Source organism: Dipodomys spectabilis, unplaced genomic scaffold (assembly GCF_019054845.1).
Source record: "Dipodomys spectabilis isolate Male_0828 unplaced genomic scaffold, ASM1905484v1 ptg000145l, whole genome shotgun sequence".
Classification (NCBI taxonomy): Eukaryota; Metazoa; Chordata; class Mammalia; order Rodentia; family Heteromyidae; genus Dipodomys; species Dipodomys spectabilis.
In genome coordinates this window covers 20806331-20821222 of record NW_024870822.1, presented here as the reverse complement: position 1 = coordinate 20821222, position 14892 = coordinate 20806331, and positions in this window count along the sequence as shown.

Genomic DNA, 14892 nt, shown 5'->3' with positions numbered 1-14892 from the left:
CAAGGTCTGACTTTAATCAGTCTCAGTTGCTGTGTCTATACTGGGCCAGCCACTTCATCCAGAAAAGGGGGTGAGAAAGAGAGCATTCTCTCTCTCCAAACTTCAGCTGTGCTCCAGGCTGGTTTTTCAGACAGGAGCCATCCAGTAAGATGCCAAATAAACACCAGGGCAGACCCAGCAGACAGAATCCAGTTCCCTGGCAGCCTGGACTCAAGTCTGGCTTTTCTACACCAGGCTGGGACTCCCATGGTGAGTAAGACATGGTACCCTGAAAGGAAGGGTGAGTAGACAGCCTTTTCCAACCTCCCCTCTGACTCACAGACAAAAGAAGGCTAATGATTTTTCTCTTGGCTGCCTGGTGAATGAGAGCACAGACTGCGGACAGCCACCTTTGGATTCTCAATCCTTGCTCTCCCATACCCCAGCAGTGTCCACTTCTCTAAGCCTTGTAGAGAAAGAGGCATGATGCTGAGTTAATAGGTCACTGTCAAGGTGAATGCAAACACTATACAGGGCAGCAGCAGGTCCAGTAGTACATGCCTGTTAAGTTTGAATCATCTGCCATGTTAAAGGGCTAAACTGGAGATTGGTACAGATCAGAGCTGCTTTTGTTTTATTTTTATGATATCTAAGTCCTTTCTTAGAAGGAGTTAAAAGAAGATGGAGATTTCATCATCATCTAAATAAGGCTCTTGTTACCCAAACCAGGAGAGGGGCCATTGTCTAGACAATATCCTCTTTTATCCCCTTGGGAAAGCTACTTGTTTCATACGATCAGTTTGTCCTTGAAGTGAGGTTACTGTGCTGGATCCTGAGAACCTGGGTGATCATTTCAGGATTTAGGTGACACACTTGCCTTTTGGTCCTCAATCCCACTCCCACCCCACTCCCTACTCCCACCCTCTTTATATGAGTTCTGAGTATAAGAAGCTTGAAGCGATGCTCGCTCACTTTGTTCCAGATCCTGTCCTGGGACTGGGCTACAGAAGGTCTGAGAGATGCCCCCCCAGACCACCTCCTGCCTGCAGCAAGACAGAAATCGTTATCAGCAGAACGATTATATTTTTACCCAAATGTTTTCCTCCCTTGTGTATTTCCACCAACGCACTCTTAAAGGAACATTTTTTAAAAAATGCTTTTCTGCTGTAAATACTTTGTCTTGTTTCCCAGCATTTTGGCTTATCAGTTTGGTTAGGTTTGGTTATTACCACATGAAGCTACCACTCTCAGGGCCAGTGCGATGTGAATGGAACATGCTTCTTTGTTGCCCGTACCCATGAAGAGTTAAAGGAGCAGCTGTTTTTCACTCTCTCATCCTGGCGCCTTTACTGAGCAGCTAGAGTCTTCAGGCTACTCACAATGAATATGGCACAGCGCCTTTCCTAGGGCCCTAGGTTAGGGGAGGGATTTTGGTCTTAATGCTTAATGCTAGCATTCAGAGCATCTGTGATCTCCCTCCACCCCTACCCCCACAAATTAAAAAAAAAAAAACTATACACCCAGTAAATTCCTCATGAAGAAAAAAGTTCCTAACTTTTATCTGATTCCTGAGTAATCCAGAATTTAAGAAAAATAGTCAGGGAGCAAGAGTGGTTTCAACAGAGATGAGGACGTGTGGGTGAATGGGTAAGCTGTTTCTTGTGATTGTGCTGACTTTTCTCTGTACCCCATATGCAAGTTCACAGGAAATCCTATTGGCTCTACTTTGAAAAGTCTGTCACACATGCATTGTCTTCTCATCATCTTCACTATTTCTACCCTGGTCCCTGCCACCACCTCTGCTGGGGGTACGAAGGAAGGAGCTTCCTGTTGCCACAGCAGCCCTTCCTCTACACTCTCTTCTCAATGGCAGAAGCCATGAAGCTTTTAAAGATCAGATTGTTCTACTTCTCCACACACAATTACAACAAGTGCTCCCCATTCACCTGGCATAAACCCTAAGGATGCTGTATGTTCCAGAAGGCCCAATGTGCTAGACTCCATCTCTGTTCCTTCTCTACCCATGACTCTGGCATATTCCTTCCTTCCTACTCACTTCTTCCAGCCACCTTCACTTACTCCTATTCCTCTATTCGCTCATAAATGCCCCAGGGTAAATAAACACCTTTGACTCTGCCCTTAGCCCTTTTCCCCCCCAGATATCAGTTTGGCTCACTTTCTTACTTCATATAAATCTTTGCTCAAATGTTACTTGACTTAAAAATCTCTTTTTTTGTCCATCTTGGTTAAAACAGCACTCCACTTTCAACTTTTTCTCTTAACCAACTGGCATGAAATTATGCCATTTATTTGTTTATTTGTATATTACCTGTCCATACAGAAGAATGTAAGCAGGGACTTTGGTTTATTACTGCATCTTCAGCCTCGCCCACAGCAGCTGTTTACCAATACTTGTTGAATGAGTGACTCAGTGAATGAACCATGTAGGCATACAAATGTTTAAGGTGGCTTCACCTACCCCCCCTAAAAATGCTACAGAGGCCTGTAGAAGCAGAAGCCACCACCTTGTCTTGGGGAAGGATCTTTCCAGTAGAGAAAACTCATAAGAGACAATATCACATCAGCTTATTGAAGGAAGAACTGGGAAGGACCCTTGAGAAAGCACACCGAAACTGTGTGCACTGTAAACCTGGGGAGCATGGGAAAGCCTAGGCTAGAGGGAACTGCTAGTAGAATATTTGCATAAGGAAAAAGTTTGGCAGTGACAGGAAATGAGATGGAGAGGTGGGACCAAAGATCAAGGTTTAATATACATTGCTGAAGACTTGAGATTTGACCTTGTAAATGATGGGTAACCAGGAAAAAATTTTCAACAGTCTAGGGCTATGCTTAGAAAAGCTGCTTTGTGGACATAAGTAAAATGGATGAGATGAGAGAGGACCCCAGATGGAGAGCTCAGTCAGTAGCCTAGGGGTTCAGCTCAGATGAGAGACACAGGCCAAAACTAAAAAGGGATGATTTAGATGGTAGGAAAGGAACTAGAGCTGGAAAGACAAGAGTCTGGAGCCTATTGCACGTGAAAGGTGAGAAAAAGAGCTCAGATAGAGCTAAGGTTCAGCTAGCACCTCTGTCCTTAGTGTTCCTAGCCCAGTGTCCTAACCATCAGACTCTTCCCTTTGGGATATGACATGGCTCAGAATCTTCTGCACAGTCCCAGGTAACAATTATATGACATTTGTTCTTTTCCTTTTTGCACATTGGAAATCAAATCTAGGACTTCACACATGGTAGACAAGTGCTTTATGGACAATGTCCAAAGCTTAATGAATTGCTTCTGACATATAAGTATAAATCTGTCATGAAAGAGGTTTTGGTAGGGGAGACTTAGGAGAAATTTGTCCTTATGGGAAGTAGTGGATATGGGGATTCAGATGGATATGACCAGCTGGGAGCACATGCTCTGACATGGCTAACCAGCATCTCTCTTCTTATCTGTCCTCCCATGAATGGACTGAGAACACAAACGACCAGCTAATGACTGTCTTCCAAACAGTCTCAGGTCCACAAAGCCATTCATATCTTGGAACTGCTCTTTGATACTGAAAAACTGCAACATTTTGATCAGGACTTTTTTTCTAAGGTAAATGGACACAGAGGAAGAAGTAAACCAGAGATTTGCAGAAAGAGATAAGCAGAGCTCTTGCTAGACAGGAAGGGGGTGGGAGAATCCTGCCTAGGGTGTGTTATGCAGCAGAGGGCTATGTGGCTTTCTCCAAATAAGAGAGCCTACAGGCCATATCAGTACCCAAACCCAATCAGAGGCTCCCTGCAGCCTGCATGAACTCTCCATGCATCATTTAGCCTCTCTGATTGGATGCCCATTTTGGTACACACCTCTGAGGGTCAATCAGTTTGCTGTTCACATGCAGGTCTTCCAGTGACACTGGGCCATGGTGTGGTGCCTCAGGTCGTCCTGCATTAGAGACTGCTCAAAGCTACAATGATATGATGGCTAGGGACCTACAGACAGGACTGCTCAAGACCATGGTGAGGATGCTTCTGATTGCTTGCCAGGCTCTTTTTTTTCTTTTGTTTTCACTATGGTTCAGAATTCAAGATGGTTGGTCCCTTTAGAAACTCAGGCTGGAGTTGAATCCATATTGGGAGGTATTAAGGCAGTGACCACTTAATCTGACTGTGGTGTTTGGAAGTGAGGCTTGGGGAGGTGATTAGAGTTAGATAAGATCATAGGGATTGAGCCACCAAGGCAGAATCTTGGTAGCTTTATGAAAGAAGAAGAAGAAAGATGGCAGGAGAGGGAGGAGTTGGAGAATTCTCTGAACCCCTTTGATGCCCTGCACTGCCTGAGACTCTACTCACAGGAGGGTTGTCACCAGATATAGCCCCTCAGGTATGGACCAGAACAGTGAGCCAAATAAACTCCTTTTCTTTATAACTTGCCCTGTCTGTGATGGAGTACTTAAAAGCAACAAAAAATGGAATGAGAAAGGACCTTTCTGTTCTCTCTAGCTTTATCTTCTGCACCTTAATACCCTGAGATCTATATTTGAGACACTTCTTTCAACTACCTTCTTCCCCTTCTCCCTTTCTGCCTTTCTTCTTCCCTTCTTATTCTCTCCCTCTTCCCTCTCCCCTTTTTCCCTCTCCCTTCCTCCCTCTCTGTCATTTCCTCCTTAACATCCCCAGGCTAGCTCAGCCCCTCAAATGTAGACTCCATGTATAACCACAGGGCTATTTTCATCAGCCTCCTCTCCACTAGGCATCCTTTCATCCCTTGAATCTTAGTCTGAATTGAGGTGGGAGGGGGTAGGGCTTGAAAGTGAGGAATTTAGAGGTCACAAACAGCTTCCAGCTCAGCAGACTTATTTTTTTTTTTAATTTTTGTAGGTTGTGGGGCTTGAACTCTGGGCCTGGGCGCTGTCCCTCAGCTCTTCAGCTCAAGGCAAACACTCTACCACTTGAGCCACAGCGCCACTTCTGGGTTTCTGGTGGTTTACTGGAGATAAGAGTCTCACAGACTTTCCTGCCTGAGCTGGTTTTGAACCGCTCTCCTCAGATCTCAGCCTTCTGAATAGCTAGGATTTACAGGCATGGACAACCAGCACCCAGCAAGCTCAGCAGACTTACAGGGATGACACACTGAGCTGCCACTCTACCATGAAGAAATGAATGAGTGCTGTTGGCTGTTGGGATTGTATGTCCATAACTTGGCTGATCCTTCAATCATTAGTTGGGCAGATTCATAGGGCATAAAGTATGAATCTTAGTTTGCATTCTGATTGGTTCCCTGGAAGATAACTTGTTTCTTCCAGGCTCTTTTCAGATCTGAAAGGACAGCACTTTGCTTTTTTGTATTCCACAAGGAAGTCCCTAAGGCTGCCTACTGGGAGACTAGATGACCAGGGAGCATAGTTTCTAGAAACTGCAGAGAACATTCCCCTCTGGTTTCTGCAAGGAAGCATTTTCCTAAGAAGTGCTTACTGGAAAAAGAGACCATGGAGCCCTGGGGATGTAAGCGCTGGGTGCATCTGGGAACTGGTAATATTTCTGCAGAAAACAGCAGCAGAGGAAGATGCTTCCGGTTGGGAAGGTTATTTGGAAAGGGGAGGGGGAAGATATTTATGGAAAATGACATGTAGGTGAGAAAAGGAGGGAAAGGGATTATAAATCCCTGAAATGAATGTGGGCTCCAAGAATCCAACCATCTCCTTTTGTATGTCTAGCTTGAGTTCATTCAACAAACATCACCTGAACAACCATGAGGTGAGTCACTGACTGGTGCTAACTGACAGGAAGCAGAGGCAGTGTATCTGCTTGGAAATGCTCAAAGCTCAGCCTGAGCACAGTGCTCACTGCTTAGGGCACTAGTTAAAGAACACAGATATTAAAACTAAACAGATGTTGGACTGGGAATGTGGCTTAGTGGTGGAGTGCTGGCCTAGCATGCATGAAGCACTGGGTTTGATTCTTCAGTACCACATAAACAGAAAAAAGCCAGAAGTGGTGCTGTGGCTCCAGAGGTAGAGTGCTAGCCTTGGGCAAAAGAAGGTCAGGAACAGTGCCCAGGCCCTGAGTTCAAGCCCCAGGACAGGGGGAAAAAAACTAAACAGATAAGAGTTCAAATCCTGGCTGGGCCACTTACTCGTTGTGTGATCTACAGCCAGTTAGTAATCCCAAGTTCTAATTAATAACACAAATATGCTAATGCCTCAAAATGTCACTGTGATGAATAGAATAAACAAGATAGTGGTCCTCTACATGACTGCTTTTGTTATTAGCTTACATGTTCAGTCAATGTGAATCTACTGCAGAGACTGTTTATTATTATTACTCCAGCCCATGTTCTTCCATGCCCTCTAAACATTCCTGACCATCCTTTGCCTCCAATTTTTCAACATTCCTGTGACGACAGGAAGGAACAGAACACTCGCTAATTTAGAATAACAGCATTTACTGACTTGAATAAACAGCCATTCTACCTGCCAAATAGTTTTATTTTTCCCCCAAAGGAGAAAAATCGATCTCTCATTAAGTCAGTGGGCAGGATGCTTTCTTCCTTAACAGCCAGCCAACACCACTTGTGGCCTTTCTGTGTGAGCGTCTGGCAGGTGACCAGCCACAGAGGTGGTTAGCGAAGCCTTGACCTGCACTGCCAGGCTGACCTGGCCAATGCCACCTACTTGGAATCCTAGCTGTTGGCAGAGGTCACTAGCCTACTGGGGTTTCCAGTCCAGACAAGGCTTGGGTCTGTCCCATTGTCACCCAATGAGTGTGTTAGATAACAGTGTAACTCATACTTCAGGTATATATACATGTGTACACCACACATGAACACACACACACACACACACACACACACACACACACATACGGTCAGAGTCAGAATGGCCATTCTTAAGTAAAGCCATTCTACTTAGAGTAAATTCTGTCTAAGAAGCAGCTGTGGCTTACTCCTGTAATCCTAGCTACCCAACAGGCTTTACAAAAGACCATGGTTTAAAGCCAGCCCAGGCTGAAAAATACATGAGACTTCATCTCCAAAATAACCAATAAAAAGCCAGACTGGAGGTGTGGTTCAAGTAGTAGAGAGCCAGCTGAGTAAGCATACTGAGTGAGCTCCAGGCTCTGAGTTTAAACCCCAGTACCACACAAAATGCTTTGATTGTTTTTTTTCTCCTTTTACCAGTGAAGCACAAGAGGTAGGGATCATCTCAGAGCCCAACACTGCCCAGGAAGATCTGTCTAGGGTAAGGGAAGACTTCATTGCTCTTGTTTGAGGTGTACACTCCTCTATCCAGGTAGAGACACTTCTGTGATCATAGCTTCTAAGCAGCAGCAGATCCTGTCCTGTGTGGCAGAAACGCCAGACACAGACATGTATGTGGTATTGCTGTTCTTGAAGTTACTGTGAGCCCTAAAAGACTAAGTATAAAGAGGAAGAAGTTCAACAGCTGTTAACTGGTGTGTAAAAGCCCATGAATGGGACTCATCATATATTCAGACACCGCTCATCCCTCATTGCTTTCACTTAGGGCTTGAAGGCAATCCAGCCGAGGGTAGCAGGCTTCTGTGAGGATGGGGCCCAAGTGGTATGATCCCCCATCTCTTTTACCACTCACTCATTATTCATGCCGCCTGCAGAGCTGTGAACAATCAGATGCATCCAAGAGAAAATAGCTTGCAAATGGGAAAATACTGGGCAGGAACAATTATTTAAAATCTGTTTATAAAATTTTACAGCCGTTGCAGCTTCAGTAGCAGAACCGAAACTATTTCACCCACAATTCTGCAACCACCAATAAATCTGGATACTGTCATTTTTTTCATGTTTCTTTTCAGAGAAAGAAATGTCTCGCCCTAAACGAAACAATAAACATAGCATTTGTGTCTTTCTGGGGCAGAATAAGGCAAGTGCCCCCCCCCAAAAAAAGAGATGGGGTGTTTGAATATTTAGAGAGAAGCTGGTCAGTTTTGGACCTAGTGGCAAAAGAGAGTTGCAAAAGGAAAGTTTAGCTGCCCTTCCCAGGACCAATTCAGAGAAATGGATCTGTAGTCAGTGGGTTGCTGGCAAGATCATCCTTGTGCTAAAACCAGGCTATCTTAGCTGGCTGCTATTTAGATACACAATTTCTCTGGCTGATTTGTTCTGGTTCCATGTTTTCCAACCATCCTATGACTCCCAGAAGATCTGCTGGCACAGAGACTGCCAGTCTCACTGACTGAGAACTCTAATCCCCACTGTCATAATCTCTCAAGAGAAAACAAGAAGTCACTTTTTTGCCACAATTACATAGGATTCATGATGAACCCAAGTCTATTACATAGAGCTACTCATTTTAATCCTCATGATGATTATCTTGACTTCACTTTTGCAGATGAGTAATGACAATTATAACTAATTTCCCCACATATAGTTAACAGAGAGGCAGAGGTAGGATGTGATCCTAACAGCCAGCCTCAAAGCATGAGCTATCACCAAGCTACATTGCCTTTCTCATTATGGCTTTGTGTTTTGTGTTGTTTCCTTAGTGGTAAAATAGAAGTGCTATAAAATTGGCCACCTTCACCGATCTTTTTTTTTTCCCCCTGAGTCAGTGGCACTAAGTATTGTTGCACTGCAGTGCAACAATCGCCCCCATCCATCTTTCTTCAGAACTTTACCATCTTCCAAACTGAGACTCTATCTAGTAGGCAGCATCTCCCCTGCCCCTTCTCCTGGTAACTCTTACAGTTTCTGCCTCTGAGAATATGCCTGTTCTAAGTATCTCACATATGTGAACTCCTAAACCTGACCTTTTATGTTTGGATTGTTACACAGAGCATCATATTCTCAAAGTCCATTCATGCTAAAGCACGTGTCAGAATCACCTTCCTTCGCAAGGCTCCATCACAGAAGCATGCCTCGCTTTGTTTATCCATTGATCCACTTATGGATACTTGGCTTGTTTCTATCTTGAAGGTTGGATGGCTCTCATCATTTTATTATACATCATGGCTCCTGATTTTGCTTCCCTTCCTCTGTACCTTGCCTCTGAGAAGAGGAAGCATCCTCAGAAGGATGGGAGGATGGGGCAGGCATCCCTGTTTCATATATTCATATTTCTCTTAGTAAGTCAATACACTGGGACTCTCGTGTTTACTTCTATAATTAATTAATTATTCTAAGGACAACTTCAGTCAGGCACAGCAGCTCATAACTGTAATCCTAGCTACTTGAGAGGTTTAGATTGGGAAGACTGCTGTTTGAGACCAACTCAGGCAAAAAAAAATGTGAGAAACCCCTTCTCAACAATAGATGACAGGTGAGATGTACCTGACCGCTTAGCCACTTGGGAGGTTGAGATTGGAAAGAGTGCAATTTCACACCAGACCAGGCAAAAGACATTCAAGATAACCCATCTTAACTGATACAAACTTGGGTGTGATGTCATTATCACATTTGTCATCCCAGGTATGGAGAGAAACATAAATATGAAGGAGTGTCACAGTTCAGGCTCATCCAGACAGAAAGATACATTCTATATAAAAAATAGCCAGAGAATCTGAGGTCTGGGGGCGTATACCTATAATTCTCGCTACTTGGGAGGCTGAGATCTAAGAAGGGAGAGCAAGCCATCCAGGGCAAGCAAATCCATGGAATTTTCTCTCCAATTAACCAGCAAAAAGCTAGACTGGAAGTGTGCTTCAAATGATAGAGCACCCAGTTATGAGTGAAAAAAAAGACTAAGCAAGAGCCTCAGTCAATATTGGCACAAATACTTGAACACACACACACACACACACACACACACACACTCGCAAATAAAACAAAAAAGGATAAGGGCTGTGAGCATGGCTCAAGTGTATAGTACTTGCATAGCAAGTGTGAGTTCAAACATCAGTATTGAAGAAAGATGGGGGAGAAAACAACCTCTCAGAACCTAACATCTCTGGGCATTGACAAAACTGAGTTTTTTAGGTCTTGAAATTGAAGGGCCCGGGGCTGGGAAGGTGGCTCAGAGGTAGAGCACTTGCCTTGCATGCATGAGGCCCTGGGTTCGATTCCTCAGCACCACATAAAGAAAAAAGCCAGAAGTGGTGCTGTGGCTCAAGTGGTAGAGTGCTAGCCTTGAGCTGAAGAGCTGAGGGACAGCGCCCAGGCCCAGAGTTCAGGCCCCACGACTGGACCCCCCCCCTCAAAAAAAGAAATTGAAGGACCCCATCTGGATCTGGTTAATCTATACAGTTTCTGAAGTAGCTTCCCCATGACTGACAGGTGTTTGCATGCTTATGTAAGTTGCTTTTCTGTAACACTTATATTTCCACGAGTGCAACATACTCTTTGTATACTTAGCTGCTATTAAGCATTTACCATATGTTGAGAGCCATGCTTAGCACTTCTCAAATACAGTCCTTTCTTGGTATCCTTGATTTCTTCCAAGACTTCTCATGGCTATTCAAATCCTTAGATGTACACATCTCTTGTTTAAAATGGCCAAGATAGGAGAGTGGTGCAGTCCAGTGGTAGAGTGCCTGCCATATGTGAATCCCTGCATTTAGTTCTCACACCCAATATAAAATAGAAGTCAATGTATTTGTATTTAATATATGCACATCCTTCCATTTACTTAAGAGAATCTCTATATTACCTACATCTAACACAATGCAAATATGATTAAATCATTGCATACTATATTCTTTAGGGAATAGTAACATAAAAATCTGTACAAATGCAGGATTTGTTTGTTTGTTTGTTTTTTGCTCTGTGGTTCGTTGAATTTCAATTCTGCAGTCAGAGGACTGACTGTATTATTTTATTTAATTCTGAAAATTATCCTGCACTAATAAATATTCCTAGCCCTTTAATAGATTAGAGAGGCTAACTAATCCCCCTCCCAACCACAAAACTGGTAACATCAAATGGCAAATAATATTCTGTCATACAGATGTACAATACTTTGCTTAATTGTTTGAGTTTTTTTTTACTCTGGAAGAAATACTTTCATACACGTAGCTTTATCTTTCTTTGGTGTTAGTTCCTTAGGTGATATTTCCAGTGTGCTCTTACTGAATCAAATAGTATGAATATATTTCGTGGCTCCTGATTGATAAAATATTTTCCAAAAAGGCCAACAGGGATGGTCTTTCCAGAGTTTCGCCAAGGATTCATGGTTGGTGAAACTACAGACCAGGGAAGCAAATATTTAAGACACCCTATCTTTCTATGTTATGTGGGTTGGTTGGTTTTGTTTTAGTCTAACACCCTCAGTATAACCTAATACACTCAATATGTCTTGTAGGACTAAGTCCTACATTTTTCTGACAAGGTCCTTAATCCAATCCTCATCTCACTTTTCTCCCAAATGTCCACTCACCCTCATACCAGCTATTCTCAGGGCATAAAGAAAAGGAGGGAAAAGGCAATTCTTATACCAAGCTCCTCAAGAGTGATTTTTAACTTCTCTTAAGCCAGAGTTTCTGGGGAATTTGTCCTAAGGAGCAATGGGACAGGTGGGACAAGTGTTAGGAGAGGTATGTACAAGGATGCTCTTGGGAGTGATTTGACAACAGACAAGATTACATAACCTAAACATCCAGAAATACTGAGTTATAAGTACACTACAATAAACCATACAATGGAAGCCATAGAACTGTAAAATGATTGTATGAATGTGTATGTATTGATAAATGGGAGAAGAACTCTACAGAACATTGAATATAATCACAGTTTGGAGATACACATATGCATATACATGAGAGAGAGAGAGAGAGAGAGAGAGAGAGAGAGAGAGAGAGAGAGAGAGAGAGAGAGAATCAACAACCAAAACAAACTGGAAGGATAGACACTGAAGTGTTTCCTTAGGAACACAGGAGTAAGGATGATATTTTCCCCTCAAACCTATTTTCTAATCTGCATATATTACTTATGTCATCTTTTAAAACACTTGGGTGTGGAGAGTTGGAGAGAATGAGAGGGAAAGTGTGTATTTCCAACAATGTGGCAGGTGGGTGGGAGAGGGTGGGGGGCTGGGAGCCTGCCAGGGACCCTCTGTCTTCAGCCCCGATACATACAAGCCTCTCCACCTGCTCCTCAGCCGGGCCTCTCCTCAGTGTGTGCTGAGGAGAAAAGGGCCCACACAAGTTCTTCCCTCTGCAAATGGCTATAAAAAGCAAGTTGATTTAGGATTCCATGCATTTCTACCTACTCTAACATATGCTGAACATTTCTTTTGTGTGCCTTTGTTAAAAATGCTTCTTAAATGAGCTGGTGCCCATATGCCCCAGGAACCGAAAAATGTGTCTAGGTAGGCTGGCACAGGCCGTGTTGCTATAATTCACTTCCGTGGGTTTCTAATGAGCTCAGTTAACAACAGAGGGAGCGTTCCAGGCCAAACCATGATGCAGACGGCAGACCTAGAATGAGGAAAGAACCTTCTTTCCCCCAGCAGCCCAAAGGAGAGGAGGAAAAATGAAGGACTTACCATTGACTAAACAATTTTAAACAGAGTTTTTGTTGTGGTATATATATGGTGTGTGTGTGAGAGAGAGAGAGAAAGGGAAAGAGAGAGGGAGGGAGGGAAGGAGGGAGAGAGAGAGAGAGAGAGAGAGAATATGTGTGAGGGGCACATGTGTGCATGTGCATATATATTAGCCCCCTATAGAAAATGACAAGTGTTTGCTGATTTAGGAACATTTAGCACTGTATTATTACAGGCTCACATCTGTAATCATAGCTACTTGTAATGCTGAGATCTGAGGATCATGGTTTGAAGCCAGCCTAGGTAGAAAAATCAGTGAGACTCCTATCTCCAGTTAACCAGTAAAAAGCCAGAAATGGGGGTGTGGCTCAAGAGGTGCAGCACCAACCTTAAGGGGGAAAAATCCAAACAAAAGAACAAGGTCCTGAGTTCAAGCCCCAGTACTGGTACAAAAATAAAGGAAGAAGGATTGAAGGGGAAGAGGAGGAAGAAGAAGAAGAGGAGGAAGAGGAGGGAAAAAAGGAGGAAGAAGAGAAGAAGGAGGAGGAGGAGGAGGAGGAGGAGGAGGAGGAGGAGGAGGAGGAAGCTGCCAAGGATAAACAGAGCTGGATATGAATTTCTGAAGTTCACCAACTTGGTGATCTTGTAAAATTCATTGAATCTTTGCTGTGCTGTTTCCTCATCTGTCCACTGGGAATGGCCATAATGAAACCTCTCTCCTGGGATCACTGTGAAGATTGGATAGGATAGTGCATGAAAAGCAGCTGACAGAGCCCCTAGCACACATTTCTAGCTCTGTCAATACATTTGCTGTACTTGCTGTGTTACTGATTTGCCAGCGATAGGCAAGTAGACTGCAATGAGACATATGTTACAGCAGAGGAAGTCCAGGGACTGGTAAGAAGATCCTGATAGGAAGACACATGGAAGCTCTTCCCACAGGCGTGGAAATGTCAGGAAAGCATGGCATCGGATTGAGAACTGAAGCAGTGGTACAAGAAGTCATGTGAAGGGAATGAACATGGAGAGGAGAAGGGAAGGTACAAAAGTCCGGATACCCACTCAGAGGAAGCATACGTTCACAAAGACAAATTTGCTTGCATCCTTGCACCAACCCTACCTTGTACCATCCTTGCTATTATCATCTCCATTTTGCTAAGGACAAAATACAAGTTCTTTTGTCTGGTGCCACACTGTGATGGGTACCACACTGACTTAATATGAGGAGGCCCTTCAGCACCTCCTTTAACTCCGTACTTTGCTGTAGCATCCTGTAGGTGGTGGCTGTTGCTCAGCAATCTGAGCAAAACTCTCTAACAAGCTGGGAGAGCTTGCCTCAGAGGAGACGAAGATGATTAAGATATGGCTATTATCCTCAGGGAGCCTGTAGCCTGACAAGAGAAGGAAATTGATAAGCCATATTGCCAGACAGATTCTGACACGTAATGAGGTAGAAATTAGGAAATTACTCACAGATTTCCAGGCTTCCTCAAGTAGAAATCCACTTGAAAGAGAAGGAAGATACTTCAAGTTGCTGAGTGCTCGCAGAATGAATGGGTAGCAAAGTACATGAGGAGCGCAGGGTTTCCACAGCATTTGGAAGAGATGAGCAGAGTTCAGATGCCGGAGCCTAAGAAATACAATGTAAGTCCAAGTATGAAGGATCAGGAGTGCCAGGCTAAGGAGATAGGACTTCCTTCTCGTTCCATTTGGGAATCATTAAAGATTTTTGAGGACTGACAAATGGAGAATACTTTCCTGGCATGTGAGAATACTTACCTGAGTTTGATACTAGACACCAAAAGAAAAGACAGTTGAGGAAACAGAGGTCTTGATTCACTCTATATGTTAGGAAGGCGTGGACATGGAAGGAATGTAGAGATTTGGCTGAGATGCTATGGTTAGGACTTAGGGACTAGCTGTGGCCTCAAGAAAGAGCTAATGAGTAGCACTGGTAGTCCATGCCTGTAACTCCACCTCCTCAGGAGGCTGAGATCTGAGGATCTCAGCCTAAAGCCATCCCTCACGGAAAAGTCATGGAATTCTTGTCCCCTATTAACCAACTAAAGGCTAGAAGGGTGGGTATGATTTAAGCAATAGAGCATTAGCCTTGAATCAAAAAGTCAAGCAAGAGCTTAAGGCCCTGAGTTCAAGCCCCAGAATCCCACTCCTGCCCCACCAGACACACAGGCAAAGGAAGCTCTGAGTTTCCCTTCTCTGCCTCAGTAGCTCTAAGATACACACACACACACACACACACACACACACACACACACACACACACACACACACACACACACACACACACACAGAGTAACTAAGCCTACCTTCTCTGCCTCAGGAGTATCACCTGTATTCCAGGGATGGGTGCTTAGCAGGGTTTGTGGAAACTCTGCTCTAATACCAGACAAGGGGGCCAGGCCCAGAGTGAGCAGACATGGGAAAACAACCATGTTTTTCAAACATGGCTATG